We start from the raw sequence: 20,573 nt of genomic DNA, 5'->3' as shown, positions 1-20,573 counted from the left end.
GAAGGACCTAGAAATAGAAATTCCATTTGACTCAGCAATCCCATTACTGGGTATATATCCAAAGGATCATAAATCATTGTGTTATAAAGACACATGCATATGTATGTTTATTGTGGCACTGTTGACAATAGCAAGACTTGGAATCAACCCCAATGCCCATCAATGATAGACTGGATAAAGAAAGTGTGGCACATATACACTGTGGAATACTATGCAGTCATAAAAAAGGTTTAGTTCATGTCCTTTGCAGGGACATGGATGAAACTGGAAACCATCATTCTCAGCAAACTGACATAAGAACAGAAAACCAAACACTGGATGTTCTCACTCATAAGTGAATGTTGAGCAATGAGAACACCTGGACACAGGGAGGGGAACATCACACACCAGGGCCTGTGGGGTAAGGGGACTAGGGGAGGAATAGCAGGGTGTGGGGGGATTGGGGAGGGATAGCATTAGGACAAATTCCTAATGTAGATGAAGGGGCGATGCATGCAGCAAACCACTACCATGGCATGTGTATACCTATAATGAACCTACACGATCTGGACATGTACCTCCGAACTTAAAGTGTAATAAATAAATTTAAAACGAAAAAAAATGTTTTGAATATAAGATGAATGCAAGTAAGTTTGTTAAAATGTATTCTAGAGTTCTTAAATGTATTCTACTGTTCTTAAAACAGTATGGAACTAATAGATATTTCAGAAATTCATACATCAGTGGGACATAATGCAACATTCAGAAGCTGACTAAAATCCAAATGCAAATTGGCAATGTGATGAACATATTTCAAATACATTTTTTTTTGTTTGTGTTAGTAATCAATTGTTTTTTTTTTATTGCATTTTAGGTTTTGGGGTACATGAGCAGAGCATGCAAGACAGTTGCGTAGGTACACACATGGCAGTGCGCTTTGCTTTCCTTTTCCCCCTCACCCACATTTGACATTTCTCCCCAGGCTATCCCTCCCCACCTCCCCCTCCCACTGGCCCTCCCCTTTTCCCCCAATAGACCCCAGTGTTTAGTACTCCCCTCTCTGTGTCCATGTATTCTCATTTTTCATCACCCGCCTATGAGTGAGAATATGCGGTGTTTCAATTTCTGTTCTTGTGTCAGTTTGCTGAGGATGATGTTCTCCAGATTCATCCATGTCCCTACAAACGACAGAAACTCATCATTTCTGATTGCTGCATAATATTCCATGGTGTATACGTGCCACATTTTTCCAATCCAGTCTATTATCAGTGGGCATTTGGGTTGATTCCAGGTCTTTGCTATTGTAAACAGTGCTGCAATGAACATTCGTGTACATGTGTCCTTATAGTAGAACGATTTATAGACTTTTGGATATATACCCAGTAATGGGATTGCTGGGTCAAATGGAATTTCTATTTCTAAGGCCTTGAGGAATCACCACACTGTCTTCCACAATGGTTGAACTAATTTACACTGCCACCAACAGTGTAAAAGTGTTCCTTTTTCTCCACATCCTCTCCAGCATCTGTTGTCTCCAGATTTTTTAATGATCGCCATTCTAACTGGCGTGAGATGATATCTCAATGTGGTTTTGATTTGCATCTCTCTGATGACCAGTGACGATGAGCATTTTTTCATATGATTGTTGGCCTCATATGTCTTCTTTCGTAAAGTGTCTGTTCATATCCTTTGCCCACTTTTGAATGGGCTTCTTTTTTTTTTTTCCTCAAAATCCGTTTGAGTTCTTTGTAAATTCTGGATATCAGCCCTTTGTCAGATGGGTAAACTGCAAAAATGTTTTCCGATCCACTCTAGTGACTGTTTCTTTTGCCGTGCAGAAGCTGTAGAGTTTCATTAGGTCCCATTTGTCTATTTTGGCTTTTGTTGCCAATGCTTTTGGTGTTTTGTTCATGAAGTCCTTGCCTACTCCTATGTCCTGGATAGTTTTGCCTAGATTTCCTTCAAATACATTTCTAAAGGACAAAATATTCAGGAAATTAAAAGGAGAAAACTGGCCAACCATAGATCAATAGATGGATAAATAGGTGGATGAGAGAGAGAGAGAGAGGGAGAGAGGTACGTGTAGGTTACTCCTAAATAAGAGAATTTCAGATTTGAATGTAAAAATTAAAAACTTATTAATACTAACATAAAACATAGGAGGCCAGGCGCAGTGGCTCACGCCTATAATCCCAGCACTTTGAGAGGCCGAGATGGGTGGATCACGAGGTCAACAGATCGAGACCATCCTGGTAAACATGGTGAAAACCCCATCTCTCCTAAAAATACAAAAATTAGCTGGGCAATGTGGCGCATGCCTCTAGTCCCAGCTACTCAGGAGACTGAGGCAGGAGAATTGCTTGAACCCAGGAGACAGAGGTTGTGATGAGCCAAGATCATGCCATTGCACTCCAGCCTGGGTAACAAGAGTGAAACTTCATCTCAAAAAAAAATAAAAAATAAAACATAAGAGTTTAAAAATAAATGATGTTTTGAAAATGGACTGCCTAAGCGTAACACCAAAGCAAGAAGTAACAAATGAAAAGAATCTTGGATTAACCACGTGAAAATGTAAAAATTTGACCTTTTAAACCTAATAAATTATTTGTTTAAAACTTATTTTAAACAAAATTTAAAAATAAGATATGAATGGATGAAGAAATTGTAGTGTTTATTTACAATAGTATATTATTCATACTTTAAAGAGAAAGGAAATCTTACCATTAGCCACAACATGGATGAGCCTGGAAGATGTTAAGTAAAACCAGCCAGACACAGAAACACAAATACTGCATGATGTCACCTGTATGTAGAATCTGAAAAAAAATGGATTTGTAGAAATAAAAGGTAGAATGATGGTTAGCAAGGGATTGGGGCCTGGTGGAGGGTGGGAAGAGCAGGAATTCAGGAGATAATGGTCAAAAGATACAAAATTTCAGTTAGGAGAAATAACTGAAGAAGATCTATTTTACATGCTGACTACAGTTAATAACAATATATTGTATGCTTAAAAATCACTAGAAACATAGATTTTAAATGTTCTCACTACTAAAAATAAGTATATGAAGTAATGAATTTGTCAATTTCATTTTGCCATTCCACAGGGTATACATATATCAAAACATGTTGCATACTATAAAGATATACAATTTTTTTTGTCAATTAAATAAAAATAAAAAGTTGAAAAGCAACAACAACAGCAGCAGCAGCAGCAGCAAAAAAAGAGAAGTAAATTATTGACTGTATCAGGTAACTTAAACCAGAGTTCTTATCTCTTTAAAACTAAGTTCTTCTGCATTTCCCTCTAGGCTATAGGAAGCAGTTAACTTAATGGGTTTGCAGATAAACATCCACCCCAGGGAGGACTCAAGATGGCACTGTGAGAAAAACCCAGGATTGGAGCTCTTCTCGTTGAATCCGCAAACGGTGAGTCAGAGCGGCATTTCCAGACTGATCTTTGTTGCCCACAGAACGGGGAAACTCCCAAGTATAAAAAAGACATGGGACGCCAGGCAGTAGGTCTGCCTGGCGAAGCCGGCAGCCAGGGCGGCGGCAGCCGGCCCTACCCAGCAATCCCCACAGGGCGCGCTTGTCCAGGTGCCCTGTTGAACCGGCAACCTGAGACTTGAGAGGGCTGGACTTGAGACTGAACGAGACTTGGACAGTAGGCCAGCCCAGGGGATTGCAGGGATTGGGATACCCAGTGGGACGAACAAAACCGCGATTTCAAACTATCCCGAGCAGACGGTCCGAGACGCTCTGTGGGGGAGGGGCATCCACCACTACCGAGGCAACCCGCCCCAACTGAGATACACGCCCACTGCTGACACAGCCAGCCGTTGCCGAGGCAACCCGCCCCAACTGAGATACACGCCCACTGCTGACGCAGCCAGCGGTTGCCGAGGCAACCCGCCCCAACTGAGATACACGCCCATTGCTGGCGCAGCCAGCCATTGCCGAGGCAACCCGTCCCTACTGAGATACACGCCCACTGCTGACGCAGCCTGCCGTTGCTGAGGCAACACGCTACAATGAAGAGACTCCGCCGCAGGGCGTGGCGGAGACCACAGCAGAGCCGGCAGGAACAGCACGAATCACACAACAGCAGGGCGGAGCCTCGGCAGCCAAACAGAGGCTAGTCTGCCTTCTAGCTGGGCAGGACACCTGATCGGACATCCAAAAATAAAGCCCAAACCCCTCAACACAGAGCATTTGGGAAAAAAAAAAAAAAAAAAAAAGGGTTTTTTAATGAGCTCTGTTGCAGCAGAATAAAACATAGCAGCCTAACAGCCCTGAATGAACAACAGAGTACACAGCTCAGCAATTAAATCCCTATAAAGTACAAACTGTCCCCTCAAGCAGCTCCCTGACCCCTCTATATCCAAAAGACTGACATTAGGCAGGCATCATCCTGGGACAAAGAGAGCAGAAAAAGAAACTGGTAGCATCCCTCGCTGTGCCACAGCTACTAGAGGTGCACCCCAGACAAGCAGGGTCTGGAGCGGACCTCAGCATTCGTACAGCAAAGGGGCTAGACTGGTAGAAGGAAAACCAAGCAACAGAAATACTTCATCATCAACATTCTGGGTGTCCACTCAGAGAACCAAACGAAAAGTCAGCAACTACGCAGACGACCAGCGGACAAATCCACAAAGATGGGAAGAAACCAGCGCAAAAAGGAAGAAAACACCCGAAACCAGAACACCTCGCCTCCCAGAAAGGACCAAAACTCCTCACCACCAAGGGAGCAAAGCTGGACAGAGAATGACTGTGACGAAATGACGGAATTAGACTTCAGAAGATGGATAATGAGAAACTTTTGTGAGCTAAAAGATCATGTATTAAATCAATGCAAAGAAACTAAGAACCGTGAAAAAAGATTTGAAAAAAGATTCGAGGAAATGATAACAAGAATGGATACCTTAGAGAGGAATATGAATGAATTAAAGGAGCTGAAAAACACAATACGAGAACTTCGCGAAGCAAACGCAAGTTTCAATAGCCGAATTGACCAAGCAGAAGAAAGAATATCTGAAGTCGAAGACCAACTCAATGAAATAAAACGAGAAACCAAGATCAGAGAAAAAAGCACAAAAAGGAATGAACAAAGTCTCCAAGAAATGTGGGACTATGTGAAAAGACCTAACCTACGTTTGATAGGTGTACCAGAAGGGGACGAAGAGAATGAATCCAAGCTGGAAAATACTCTTCAGGACATCATCCAGGAAAATTTCCCCCACCTAGCAAGACAAGCCAACACTCAATTGCAGGAAATACAGAGAACACCACAAAGATATTCCGCAAGAAGAGCAACCCCAAGGCACATAATCGTCAGATTCAACAGGGTTGAAATAAAGGAGAGAATACTAAGGGCAGCCAGAGAGAAAGGTCGGGTCACCCACAAAGGGAAGCCCATCAGACTCACAGCAGATCTCTCGGCAGAAACACTACAAGCCAGAAGAGAGTGGGGGCCAATATTCAACATTCTTAAAGAAAAGAACTTTCAACCCAGAATTTCATATCCAGCCAAACTGAGCTTCAGAAGTGAAGGAAAAATAAAATCCTTTGTGAACAAGCAAGTACTCAGAGATTTCGTCACCACCAGGCCTGCTTTACAAGAGCTCCTAAAAGAGGCACTACACATAGAAAGGATCAACCAGTACCAGCCATTCAAAATCACACTGAATGCTAAAGAGCTTCAACATAATGAAGAATCTACAAAAACTAACAGGCAAAACAGCCACTTAACATCAAAATGGCAGTATCAAATTCACACATAACAATATTAACCCTAAATGTAAATGGACTAAATGCACCAATCAAAAGACACAGACTGGCAAATTGGATAAAAATCCAAAATCCATCAGTGTGCTGTATCCAGGAAACCCATCTCACATGCAAGGATACACAAAGGCTCAAAATAAAGGGATGGAGGAAGATTTACCAAGCTAATGGAAAGCAAAAAAAAGCAGGAGTTGCAATTCTCATCTCTGATAAAATAGACTTTAAAGCAACAAAGATCAAAAGAGACAAAGAAGGCCATTACATAATGGTAAAAGGATCGATACAACAAGAAGAGCTAACGATCCTAAACATATATGGACCCAACAGAGGAGCACCCAGATACATAAGGCAAGTTCTTAAGGACTTACAAAAGGACTTAGACTCCCACACAATAATAGTGGGAGACTTTAACACTCCACTCTCAATACTAGACAGATCAACCAGACAGAAAATCAACAAGGATATCCAGGGCTTGAACTCAGACCTGGAGCAAGCAAACCTGGTGGACATTTACAGAACTCTCCACCCCAAATCCACAGAATACACATTCTTCTCAGCACCACATCACACCTACTCTAAAATTGACCACATAATTGGAAGTAAAGCACTGCTCAACAAATGCAAAACAACTGAAATCATAACAAACAGCCTCTCAGACCATAGTGCAATCAAGTTAGAACTTAGAATTCAGAAACCGACCCAGAAACACACAGCTTCATGGAAACTGAACAACTGACTCTTGAATGTTGACTGGGTAAACAACGAAATGAAGGCAGAAATAAAGAAGTTCTTCGAAACCAATGAGAATGAAGACACAACGTGCCAGAACCTCTGGGACACATTTAAAGCAGTCTCTAGAGGAAAGTATATAGCAATAAGTGCCCATATGAGGAGAATGGAGAGATCCAAAATTGACACCCTATCGTCAAAATTGAAAGAGCTAGAGGAGCAAGATCAAAAAAACTCAAAACCCAGCAGAAGACAAGAAATTACTAAGATCAGAGCTGAGCTGAAGGAGATTGAGACACGAAAAACCCTTCAAACAATCAATAAATCCAAGAGCTGGTTTTTTGAACAGATCAACAAAGTAGACAGACCACTAGCCAGATTGATTAAAAAGAAAAGAGAGAACAACCAAATAGATGCAATAAAAAATGATAAAGGGGAAATCACCACAGATTCCACAGAAATTCAAACCATCATCAGAGAATATTACAAACAACTCTATGCGCATAAACTAGTAAACCTGGAAGAAATTGATAAATTCCTGGACTCCTGTGTCCTCCCAAGCCTAAACCAGGAGGAAGCTGAAACTATGAATAGACCAATAACAAGGTCTGAAGTTGAGGCAGCAATTAAGAGCCTACCTCACAAAAAAAGCCCAGGTCCAGACGGGTTCACAGCCGAATTCTACCAGACACACAAGGAGGAGCTGGTACCATTCCTTCTAAAACTATTTCAAACAATCCAAAAAGAGGGAATCCTTCCCAAATCATTTTATGAGACCAACATCATCCTGATACCAAAACCCGGCAGAGACCCAATGAGAAAAGAAAACTTCAGGCCAATATCCATGATGAACATAGATGCAAAAATCTTCAATAAAATATTGGCAAGCCGATTGCAACAGCAAATCAAAAAACGTATTCATCATGATCAAGTAGGATTCATACCGGGGATGCAAGGCTGGTTCAACATACGCAAGTCTATCAACGTAATTCACCACATAAACAGAACCAAAAACAAAAACCACATGATTATCTCAATTGACACAGAGAAGGCATTTGACAAAATTCAACAGCCCTTTATGCTAAAAACCCTCAATAAACTCGGTATCGATGGAACGTATCTCAAAGTAATAAAAGCCATTTATGAGAAACCAACAGCCAATATCATACTGAATGGGCAAAAACTGGAAGCATTCCCTTTGAAATCTGGCACTAGACAAGGATGCCCTCTCTCACCACTCCTATTCAATACAGTACTGGAATTTCTAGCCAGAGCAATCAGGCAAGAAAAAGAAATAAAGGGTATTCAAATAGGAAAGGTGGAAGCCAAATTGTCTCTATTTGCAGACGACATGATAGTATACCTAGAAGACCCCATTGCCTCAGCCCAAAAACTCCTGAAACTGATAAACAACTTCAGCAAAGTCTCAGGATATAAAATCAATGTGCAAAAATCACAAGCATTCTTCTACACCAATAACAGACTTAAAGAAAGCCAAATCAAGAGCGAACTGCCATTCGCAATTGCTACAAAAAGAATAAAATACCTTGGAATACAACTCACAAGGAACGTAAGGGACCTCTTCAAGGAGAACTACAAACCACTGCTCAACGAAATCAGAGAGGACACAAACAGATGGAGAAACATTCCATGTTCATGGTTAGGAAGAATTAATATCGTGAAAATGGCTATACTGCCCAAAGTAATTTACAGAATCAATGCTATCCCCATCAAGCTACCATTGACTTTCTTCACAGAACTGGAAAAAACCACCATGAACTTCATATGGAACCAAAAGAGAGCCCGCATAGCCAAGTCAATTCTAAGCAAAAAGAACACAGCGGGGGTCATCACACTACCGGATTTCAAACTATACTACAAGGCTACAGTAATCAAAACAGCATGGTACTGGTACCAAAACAGAGATATAGACCAATGGAACAAAACAGAGGCACCAGAGGCAACACAACATACATACAACTATACAATCTTTGATAAACCTGACAAAAACAAGCAATGGGGCAAGGATTCCATGTTTAACAAATGGTGTTGGGAAAACTGGCTAGCCATGTGCAGAAAGCAGAAACTGGACCCCTTCCTGACACCTTACACTGAAATTAACTCCAGATGGATTAAAGATTTAAACATAAGACCTGGCACCATAAAAACCCTAGAAGGAAATCTAGGCAAAACTATCCAGGACATAGGAGTAGGCAAGGACTTCATGAACAAAACACCAAAAGCTTTGGCAACAAAAGCCAAAATAGACAAATGGGACCTAATCAAACTCCACAGCTTCTGCACGGCAAAAGAAACAGTCACTAGAGTGGATCCGCAACCAACAGAATGGGAAAAAATTTTCGCAGTCTACCCATCTGACAAAGGGCTGATATCCAGAATTTACAAAGAACTCAAGCAGATTTACAGGAAAAAAACAAACAAGCCCATTCAAAAGTGGGCAAAGGATATGAACAGATACTTTACGAAAGAAGACATATATGAGGCCAACAATCATATGAAAAAATGCTCATCGTCACTGGTCATCAGAGAGATGCAAATCAAAACCACATTGAGATACCATCTCACGCCAGTTAGAATGGCGATCATTAAAAAATCTGGAGACAACAGATGCTGGAGAGGATGTGGAGAAAAAGGAACACTTTTACACTGTTGGTGGGAGTGTAAATTAGTTCAACCATTGTGGAAGACAGTGTGGCGATTCCTCAAGGCCTTAGAAATAGAAATTCCATTTGACCCAGCAATCCCATTACTGGGTATATATCCAAAAGACTATAAATCGTTCTACTATAAGGACACATGTACACGAATGTTCATTGCAGCACTGTTTACAATAGCAAAGACCTGGAATCAACCCAAATGCCCATTGATAATAGACTGGATTGGAAAAATGTGGCACATATACACCATGGAATATTATGCAGCAATCAGAAATGATGAGTTCGTGTCGTTTGTAGGGACATGGATGAATCTGGAGAACATCATCCTCAGCAAACTGACACAAGAACAGAAAATGAAACACCGCATATTCTCACTCATAGATGGGTGATGAAAAATGAGAACACATGGACACAGAAAGGGGAGTACTAAACACTGGGGTCTATTGGGGGGAAAAGGGGAGGGCCAGTGGGAGGGGGAGGTGGGGAGGGATAGCCTGGGGAGAAATGCCAAATATGGGTGAAGGGGAGAAGAAAAGCAAAGCACACTGCCATGTGTGTACCTACACAACTGTCTTGCATGCTCTGCTCATGTACCCCAAAACCTATAATCCAATAAAAAATTAAAAAAAAATAATAATAATAATCGTGATAAAAAATAAAAAAAAAATAAACATCCACCCCAAGAGGTCTATTTATAGCCCTCACCACATAGTATGCTAACTTGGGTTTATGTCTTCTGGAAAGCATAAACCTTCCAAAACTGTCCATGGCTTCCACATTTGATGACATTCAACAAACTTCCCAGAACCTGAGGAAAATATACCTTCCATATATTCCAGTGTAAGAATGTTGGAGAAAATTAATTGCAAATGTGAACTCATCCGTTTTATCAGTCTTTACTGGACAAATAAGTACTCATTCAATCTATGATTCTTCCACTAAACTATTACAAACAGTAATTATAAATACCAAATATTAATAATATTTAAAGGATTCATGCATTAATATGGTTAGAGACATAACCTCTCTATAATTGCTTCTTCTTTTTTTGTTTTTATTTTTTGAGACATAGTCTCACTCTGTCACTCAGGCTGGAGTGCAGGGGTGCCATCTTGGCTCACTGCAGACTCTGACTCGTGGATTCAAGTGATTCTTCTGCCTCAGCCTCTCAGTAGCTGGAACTACAGACATACCTTACTAATTTTTTGTATTTTTGTAGAGATTGGGTTTCGCCATGTTGGCCAGACTAGTCTCAAACTCCTGACCTCAAGTGATTCACCCACTTAGGCCTCCCAAAGTACTAGCATTACAAACATGAGTCATTGTGCCTGGCCTATAATTGCTTCTTAACAACTCATTTGAAATTTTCATTCCTTTTTTTTTTTCTTAAAATGCATCTTTTCATAATTAAGTTTTCACTTGTTTCTTTTCTTTGCTTATCAAAATCCCCCAATCTGGTACACCCTCTCAATTTCTCTTTTCCAATGTAAACCCTGAAGTTTTCCTTGATTCACTGGCCCATGTTTCCTTTTTTACACACAAGTGGCTTTAATATTAAAACAGCTGCTAAGATAAGAAGCTTATTTCACTACTGTAATTCTACTTCAGGTAATCAATTTTCATGGTAAAGAATGTTTCGAATACACGTATTTTTATATTTATATAAATATTGCACAATCTTCCATAAATAAAAAAATTATAGAAGATCTCTGAGGAACAGCTCACACTAACTTGGAATTTGGTTCTTTAGTAATTTCATCCTGTTGTCTACAAAACCAGAGATGGATTTATTAGTATTAGTTTATATGTTATGTATATTTATTAACATTTAAGAAAGCTATGAAAAAGAACACTTAATCACTTAAAATACTGCACTTCTGTTCAGATTTAGTCTCAAATATTTTTTATGCTCCTTCCGAGAGAGTTTCCATGTTACCTTGCGTAAGTTACTGGAGCATGTTTACACGTCCTCAAATGTCTCCATATATTGAAAATCCAATGTCATCTTTGTCAGAACTTTAAAACACAAGAAATTTTATTTTAAAATGAATTGATACTTCCTTTTCTCTTACCTAGTCAATAGCTGCTCTCATGGCTGAATATTGTACTTTCTCTTCAAACCATTAAACTTTAAATTGCATTTTAATGTCTTTATATAATGTTACATATACTTTTATCACCCTAAAAATTATAAACCAAAAGAAAAATATTTCTCATAGAAATAAATGAAGGGTTCATTTGTTTCCAAATCTTTCTGTCATTCTTTACCTATGTGAGACAGTCTGTTTAGGTGCCAGATAGTATGCCCATCCACCAGCCATCAATTAACTGCCTTTACCCAGCAGATTTTACTCTGCCAACCCTTTCCACTCCTAGTCACCCTTCATAAATTATTCCTGTATCTAATGCACCCCTTTCCCCACCCCAGACCACTAACTCATTAATCAAGAGATTTAGGCTCAGGGTCTTTTCTGAGTCTGTAAGATACCTGTTCTGTCCTCTATCACTTTGAGGATAAAAGCAATATGCCAAGGGGCATTACTCAATTGTTCAAAACAAGGCAGCATCACAAACACACCAGGAGCTCCTCTCTTGACTCCTACCAATTCTTGGATGGTCAAATATCTAATGTACGACTGCTCTCCTACCCATGACAGGTGATGTGTGTAAAAAGCTGTCACCTTTTCTTTTTTTTTTTTTTTAAACAGAGTCTCACTCTGTCACCCATGCTGTAGTGCAGTGAGTGATCTTGACTCTCCGCAACCTCCACCTCCAGGGTTCAAGCAATTCTCCTGCCTCAGCATCCTGAGTAGCTGGAATTACAGGCGCCCGCCACCATGCCTGGCTAATTTTTACATTTTTAGTAGAGATGGGGTTTTGCCATGTTGGCCAGGCTAGTCTCGAACTCCTGACCTGAGGCGATCCTCCTCCCAAAGTGCTGGGATTACAGGTGTAAACTGCCACACTTGACCAAAAAGCTATCACCATTTCTGACTTCGTTTGGTAACAATTGGTATTAATATCTTGGATATTTCCTCCTTGCTCTACCTGAATTATGTGTCTAAGAATAATCTTCCTGTATTTAAAAAGTATTAATGCAAACTTTAATGCTGTTCAGTGCTAAATGCCTCTCAATTACTCTTTTAGAGGAATAGCTAAGTTATAGTACGTACTCCATAAATACAGCTAAATATGTAAAAAACAGTAAAAGTTTTAAAAGAACTGTCAAGCTGGCTAAAATTACAAACATCTAACAACACTTACAGCATCCAAGAGAAACATAATAATAAGGAATAAAAACAAGAAGCATTAGTTGGAAGTTGCTATTATTGTAAAAATTGGCTCTAGTCTGGTCTTATCTTGCAAAATCGTCTCACATTATTCAACACTGTACAGGTATTTCTGTCTGCTTTGCTCACTTTTTAATCTCCCACCACTTGACTCATAGAAAGCACTCAATAAACACTACTGAGTGAATGAATGAATGAATACGAGACAAAACAATAGAAGCTATTATTGAGTGCTTATTAGCAAAACACTGGTTAAATTCCCACATAGCCTTTCTCATTTATTTTTACAAACACAAAGAACTTTAGATCACTTAGAAAAATGATCCCTATACAAAAAAATTGAACCAGAGTAATTACTTGGAGTCTGCAAACACCCACAACAGTGTTCAAGTACACCTATACAAAAAATGATTTATTTTAGCTAGAACTGCGTAACTCACTTAAGTATAAAATAGGTGTTTTGTCTAAATTAGCTTGCTAATTGCTTGAGGTTTCTGTATTATCTTACTTCATTGCAAACCCTGGTTAGCTAGTGGAAGGCTTAAATATTGAACCTAAATTTTACAATATTGAGGCTGCTGTGGAGAGTAAATGAGATGACAAATATAAAACATAGATATATTAGCATATAGCAACTGTTCAATAAGTGTTATTCTTATTTACTAAAATATCATCTCATAAAGACATACCTATGAGGCAAATCAGTGGTGGATTATCGATGTACTGATGTCTATTGTAAGATCTTGGCTCTTGTTTTCTTAGTTTAAAAGAATTTAAACAAGAGACACACAGCAAAGGAGATGCAACATGTGTCATTTATTGCAAAAGAAAAAGAATATTTTGAAAGTTAAGTGCAGAATAGACATAGACCCTGAGAGAGAGAGAGTTCAAGGCAGAGTACTCCTCAGGATGAAACAGCAGAAAGGCACCAGGGAGCCTGTCTTTATGGGAGTCTTATATGATTATTATTCATAAGGAAGTGGGAAGAGGTGTTACTACTAAGCATGTTCTGTGTGATCCTCTGGGTGCACATGTGCAGTAACTATACACACTTGTTCATATGTTGCATGTCTCATTAGCATCTTAAATCTCCACCCAGGGGTGTGATTTTTTACTATTCTAATGAGCAAAGGATCAGTTGGAGGGCAGGTAAAATCAAAGTACACATCCTCTCTAAACAGGAAAGTACCTAGTGAAGATAACTTTGTTTGAATGAGCTCAATTACAAAGTGAATGCTGATGCTTATTCTGTTGGCTCTATGGGCACCATGGTTGCTGAATCCCGAAGACAAGGTTACTTCCTTGACTACCTCTCCTGTCTCAGATGGTCAAGATTTGTATTTCCATGAACAATAAATGATTATGATCGTATTTTATTTTATTCAGAAATGATTCATATTGTTCACTTGAGAAAAATCTTGAAGACTTTAATCATGGGCAGGGTAATAATATGGAAACCTCAAAAAGTTAGCAAGCTATTACTTTACTCATGGTTGGTCCATTACAACTTCCCCATGGAAGAGGAGAGGAGTGTGATTATGGAACTCAATGGAAATACAGACAAGTATAAATAACACACAAAGGTAAATTCAAATAAAGAAAAATATAAAACAATATGCAATTTTCCCATGGAAAGTTCAGCTTTCCGTAGGTGTGGATAAAATTATGATGAGGACATGCCAACCCTTCTTTTGCAGAGGACAAATATAAGAAGTATACCCTCTCGCACAGTGTGGTCAACATTTTCACAAGTGTGCTCAGGGTAGATAAGACACAGTACTTAATGTTTGGCTAAAAGATGTTTCTTGAGACTTAATTAAATGAGAAGCCATAAAATCTCAACTGTCTTGCCCTTTCAGAATCTGTTGCCTATAGACAACATTTCTTAAAGCAAACTAAATATGGCCTGAAAGGGATTCCATACGTCTATATTTGAGTCCTTGGGTATGAACTGTAACCTAGCTTAATGGTCAGACAAAACTGAAAACCTAACTTAGGAGTAACTAAGTCTTGGCCAATCCTAGCAGCCATACTTCAGCCACTCATAGACTGCTAAGTGTTCAAATAAGGCAAACACCAACCTTATTGCCTTATTCAAATAAGGCAAACACCAACAGTAACCAATCCAACTGTTTCCATACTTTACTGACAATTTCTATACATCATTCCCCGCCACCTTTTTTTTCTGTAAATCTTCCACCACGTGGCTTTGCTGGAGTCTCTGAATCCATTGAGATTCTGGGGGCTGCCCAGTTCACAAATTGTTCATTACTCAATTAAACTCCTTTAAATTTAATTCAGCTGAAGTTTTTCTTTTATCACATTTATGAAGATGTGATAGTAACATTAAGGGAATCTAAAAAGTAAGAATGGTCTAATGACTGTGTCTTTAACCTGTGGAAAGCAAGCTTTCTTCTCTTAAACAGAGAGCTGTGTTAAGCTGAAAGCTCCTAATGTTGCCTGGGTTTTATTCAGTTAATAACCGTTACATTCTTTAACTTTCCAACCAACTTTTTAGGTAGTATATTTGCTTGGAGTAAATGATCAGGAAAAAAGGTGAGTTTACAGAGTTGAATTCAGTTTTAACTTGCTATTCAAATTAATTTGCTTATGAAAAGCACATAAAAAATACTCAGAGCAAGACAGAAATCTCAAAAGGTCAAGATCCTTAGTATAAAGGACAAACTATGTTAACCTTATCTTTTCACTCTTATTAATATTCACTATAGAATTGACTTGCTGGCCAAGAAAACTATACTTCAGAGACAAGGGGTTCAATAACCAAACTATAAGAAGTCTTGAAATCAAACTTTTCTCCCTCACTTATGCTTTCTATTTATTTTAGTGTCTGGGACAATGCTGACAAGAAAATCTGGGGCCCCCAGGTGCAGTGGCTCATACCTGTAATCCCAGCATTTTGGGAGGCCAAGGTGAGTGGATCACCTGAGGTCAGGAGCTCAAGACTAGCCTGTCCAATATGGTGGAAACCCCATCTCTACTAAAAATCCAAAACAAAACAAAAAAAAATTAGCCAGGCACGGTGGCAGGCAACTGTAATTCCAGCTACTAGGGAGTTTGACGCAGGAGAATCACTTTAATCCAGGAGACAGAGGTTGCAGTGAGCTGAGATTGCACCAGTCCATTCCCGCTAAGTAACAGAGCAAGACTCTGTTAAAAAAAGAAATAAAGAAGAAAGAAGGAAAGAAAGAAAGAAAGAAAGAAAGAAAGAAAGAAAGAAAGAAAGAAAGAAAGAAAGAAAGAAAGAAAGAAAGAGAAAGAAAAGAAGAAAGAAAGAAAGAAAAGAGAAAGAAAGAAAAAAAGAAAGAAGAAAAGAAAGAAGAAAAGAAAGAAAAAAAATCTGACAAGGAGTATTTGATTCATATTCTTGAAACAAAGGCAAAGATTCTCAGATATGTACATTTCTTTCACAACACAACAAAAGCAACAGGTCCATGATTTGTGGAAAAGCTGTCGGTTCTTTCCTGACATAATCCAAAGGAGCTCTGTAAATAATATATTCAGCAAATATGTGAATACCGTTTCTTAACACTGAGTTGTTTTCACTCATTGTTTACTAAAATCGCCAAGCAAGTAAAGTAGGGTCAAGAAAATTGCAAACCTGGAAGGAACTCCTGGAAGATTTAGGTGAACATTCAAAAGAACAAAATTGGAGCCAGAAGTTGCGTGGCAAACCTTTGCTAAGCCTTTATAAAGGGCAAGTTTCCTTGGGTGCAGGTGAGAGTATGTGAAACTACTGGACTAGTTTTTGGCTAAGTCTCAGGGTGTGAGTCTGGAAGGTGACACCCCACTTTATTAAAATTGCCTTTGACAGTTCTTGTACTTTCACAGCAATTGCCCAGCATTAGGGGAGTCCCTTTGTGACGTTAGGAAGGATAAGGATTAAAACGAGGACATGGTATCACTGCAGGGCATGGGCAAGGTCATATAATGTCCTGTGCACTACATTCTGCTTCTGAAAGGTTGAGCTTCTCGACTCCCTTTTTTCCTTCACAGTCTGGTGTTGACAGGAACAGGACAGTTGGGGATATAAGGCCTGGAACTAATTGCACTGACATGAACTCAACGCAAACCACATGTTCACTACTGATTTTGAACTTGGTGGTTCTCAAAAGAAATCAAAGACATAATCTACTTTCTTCAACAATCAAATGAGCCTTTTGTCAGTATTTAAGGCCTTACCACCCTTAGGGAAAATGCTACCCCCTCACCACCACCCCCATTCTATAATACTGTTTTCTTTGCCTACACTTCTGATGATTTTAAAACACATTTTTTCCTCTAATATATTTTGGTTTGTTATAAACAAATGATTTATAAAGATAAAAGTTGGTAACATTTGCTTTAGAATTTATTTCAAAACCATTTGACTTTAATCAGTATCAGTTTAGTCCATTATTTTCTTAGGTCTCAGAAATTATAAGAGTATCATCACACCCAACTAAGTTAAATTTAGGTTGGGTTAGATCAGGAAAATTTTTTTGATCACCAGAAAGATACTTATTAAAGTGACATTATGCTGTTAGTTTGCTACTTTACATGGAAGTAGCTTTGATTAAAATTATTTCTTAATTTTCTAGTGTGTTTTCTCCCATCCTGTTTATACTTTAAATAACATTGCATGGAATATTATCTTTCCTCTCATCCTAGGCTCCTTGACCCTCAATCAACCTCAAAAATAAATAAATAAATATACTTTTTATAGGAACCAACTGCATGGGTAGTGGGAAAATGACACACGCTCCGCTGTTTACCCCTGACTTTTACTTTCAATCATGCCTGCTCTCCAAGCTATTTCGCCTCCATTCCAAGCCTTTACCATATACATTATTAAAGTTCTGTTTTCCCTTACCCATGTGAAACATAGACACATAGGATAATAAATTACCTTTCTCATTGTTTCCTTAAGTAATATCCCAAATTACAAAGGTATTTAAGGCAGGGATTCATTTTTAAAGCCTGTTACAAACCTAAGCTAATTTGCCATTGTAGTTCTGCATAATGGCTATTATCCTCTCTTTACAAAGGATAAGCTAAAAGGTTAAGTGAAGAGCTTAAGACTACTGAATAAGTTAATACTTTTCTCAGAGTAGATCACAGGAATGCCAGGTTCCTGTCTTTAAGCTCCAATTAGAAGATCACATTCATAAGAATGGTCCATTGAAAAGTCTGCATAAGGGCACGTTTTATTCAAGGCACTTTCTCTTCTTTAAAAATAACTACACAAAATATGAACCTGAACTACTAAATTTTTCAACGTTGTTTTCTGAACATGTTTATTGTAGAATACTTGAAATATGTGAAGAATTTTTTAAAAGCCACACACCATTCAGAGATAATCATGAACATTTATGTATATGTATATTTGCTGTACATAATTTTCCTATTTTACAAAGTTGAGAATATGCTTGAGTTGAGGTTTATTGAGTGCTTTTTTTTCACTGAAATGTGTGTGTGTGTGTGTGTGTGTATGTGTAGAATATATTTCCATGCCAATTGAGGTTTTCCTAAATCATAGCAAAGGCAAAGTGTCAGAAATAAACAAAGAATAGGCAGACTAGAATCAAGGATACACTTTGAGGACAAGAGCAGATGTTTGCATATAAGGGAGTTTGGAACCAGAAACATGAAAGCATTGAATGTTGAACAAAGGAATTTGAATTCGATTTTTTCACTCTTAAACCTGAACATCTCTACCTTTGAGTGCATAATTTCACCCAATGCTAAGAAATTTAAAACATGAAGGACAGCCATCACAGCAAATATTGATTGAGTTCTTCCTATGTGCCCGGCACCTTCCACAGACCACCACGAGTGGGACCAGGTTCTGTGGGGTGCCGGTTATCTAGTTGAGGTGGGGGAAGGAAGTACCTTCAGGAAAAAGAACACAAACTTACAAATACAATGTTAAGTTTGAAAGTGAAAATTTATTTAGAATGACAAAAGAAATAAATATTTTAAATTGTAAATAGCTGAAAAAAAGATATGTGCATTATACGTATATATATAAATTGTATCTCAAAACAGATTTTAAAAAAACCAACGAAACTACAAACATCCCAAAATCCAGAAAGAACATGCAATATTTTGGATACACTTATGTAGTAATCTTATTGCCTTACTTTTTGGCTGTACTCTTTTTGATTGCTGTTTACAATGACAAAGATTTAGTGATACTGTTTTCCACAGAGACAAAAGAAAGATAATTTAGAGCTTTCCGTAGCACAATTGCTAGAAACTTGTTTTTATTATGTCAAAAAACAAATATTTTAACAAATTTTTAACTTAATGATCTAATTGGCTTTGATTAGTGATTCATGATTCAGGCAGAATCCAATCTATGAATCAGAAAGGCACTCCTCTGAGCTGGCAGAACAGTCGAACTCATAAAGTAGCTTGAGCAGGAACAAGTCAGTAGCATAGTACAAAAAAGTGGGTTGGTTAACATTAGGTTACTTCAGGTTAGTTTCTTAGTAAGGATTAAAGCAGAGGGGACTTCCTAATCATGCCAGCTTAAGTAGGCAAGGGCCCTTTCTATTGGTTTTTGCAAATCTCCTATTTTTTTTTCTAAACTAGCTACTTTTAAAGTTCGGTTTGATTCTGTAGCACCAAGCCCACGTGACTCCATTCTGGTTTAGTCTGGTCTGCTGGACCTAGTGCAGGGTCTTAGTCCAGAACAATGACAAACTAAATTTTATTTAATACTTAACTGACAGTTTAGAAAAGTAATTTTAGCTTTACATATAATTATTGGTATGTCATATAAATATTTGGAATTTTTTGTCAAGTTTGAAGAAAGCCCTGCTTAAAAAAAATTATCAATTTCACATTAAGGCATTTGAAATTTGTGTGTGTGTGTGTGTGCGTGTGTGTGCACGTGCATGCAGGGAGTGATCATATGTATTAAATTGACTGATAGCCAGTTTGTTATAGGTATCCTGGGATGTAGTGGTGTTTATTAGCATTTTATGTTGCCTTTGTCACTCTCACTATTTAACACTCAATCACCAAGAAATATAAATCCTTTTCCCGAGTGTATATGATTTACTTTTCTTCATTAATATGATTACCAAATAATCCAAGAGCCTATTTATCCTAATATTCAAACCTTATCTCTTTCTTTTAATTACTGGTTTTGAAAAAATATTATGTATTTTTTAATTACCACTTGTTTCTAAACTTCAGAAAAATTTATTTTGATCTCCTTACTCATCAATAATTTAGTTTCATATTTCATCAATTTGTGGGTAAAATTTTAATTACTTTGTATAAATAAGTGTAAAGAAAACAAAAGAAATATCCCTTTTACATATGAACAGATTAGTTTATGAATTTTCACTTTTTTTATTGAAATATTCCAAAATGTCTTTCCAAGATGCAGTTACAATGACATATTAGAGCTTGATCAAATATGATGTATGCATGAAAAAGAAAAAAAATATGATATATGTTACATAATATATTTAATTCTATATTATACATTATGGAGTAATGCATAATATCTATAGATTGGGTTCTGGTTGTGTGAATTTCAAACCTGGTTCCTCCATCGTTATCCACCTACTTCACTGCTGGGCACTGTAGAACATTCTCACATTACAACTGCTGGCCCTGCAATGTTTCATTATGGTAGAGGTGGAGGTAGCTGTATTCCCGAAATTATTTCTACATTAGGAATAGCTGGTGATGACTTAACCATATAGGAAGTAGTGTAAGCCAGTAAAACTTTCCTTATAATCATAGGCTAAATGAATCCCCAACTTACCTTCTTTTACTGCATCTCAAAAATGCCATGGATCATTCCAACTTCAGCCAATCAGAGGGAATAGTAATGGAGGGTATGTTGGATTAGAACAGTCAGTCTTATCCACAGAAACAATGTAGATAAAACATTCTATTTTTAAAAATTTTATAGAAAGCATATAACCATATAAATAGATTTATGCCAACCCCCGCCACCCACCTCCCAAGGTCTTGGAAGAAGCCTATAGAAGTGAGAGGTTCTGAAATTCAAGCTTTATTAGTTTCATGGTAAATCCACCTCAGATTAGTTCATTTACCCCTCAAGGTATCCCTAGGAGAAAAGCACTTTCTT

The 20,573-nt window shown here is 38.0% G+C and overlaps 1 long non-coding RNA gene across 3 annotated transcripts in view; it reads left to right on the top strand.

Annotated features, from left to right (window-relative positions):
- The window catches only part of LOC144581935 (uncharacterized), a 122,681-nt gene that overhangs the window by 32,531 nt on the left and 69,577 nt on the right, over positions 1-20,573 (top strand). For 2 of the 3 annotated variants that reach the window (XR_013533410.1, XR_013533408.1), the window contains exons 4-5: positions 3,288-3,405; positions 15,306-15,390. This is a non-coding gene — a long non-coding RNA (uncharacterized LOC144581935). The remainder of the gene's footprint in view (positions 1-3,287; positions 3,406-15,305; positions 15,391-20,573) is intronic. The other variant, XR_013533409.1, reaches the window with a different exon arrangement.

Source organism: Callithrix jacchus, chromosome 3 (genome assembly GCF_049354715.1).
Source record: "Callithrix jacchus isolate 240 chromosome 3, calJac240_pri, whole genome shotgun sequence".
NCBI classification, from domain to species: domain Eukaryota; kingdom Metazoa; phylum Chordata; class Mammalia; order Primates; family Cebidae; genus Callithrix; species Callithrix jacchus.
This window is presented reverse-complemented; position numbering and strand designations above follow the sequence as displayed.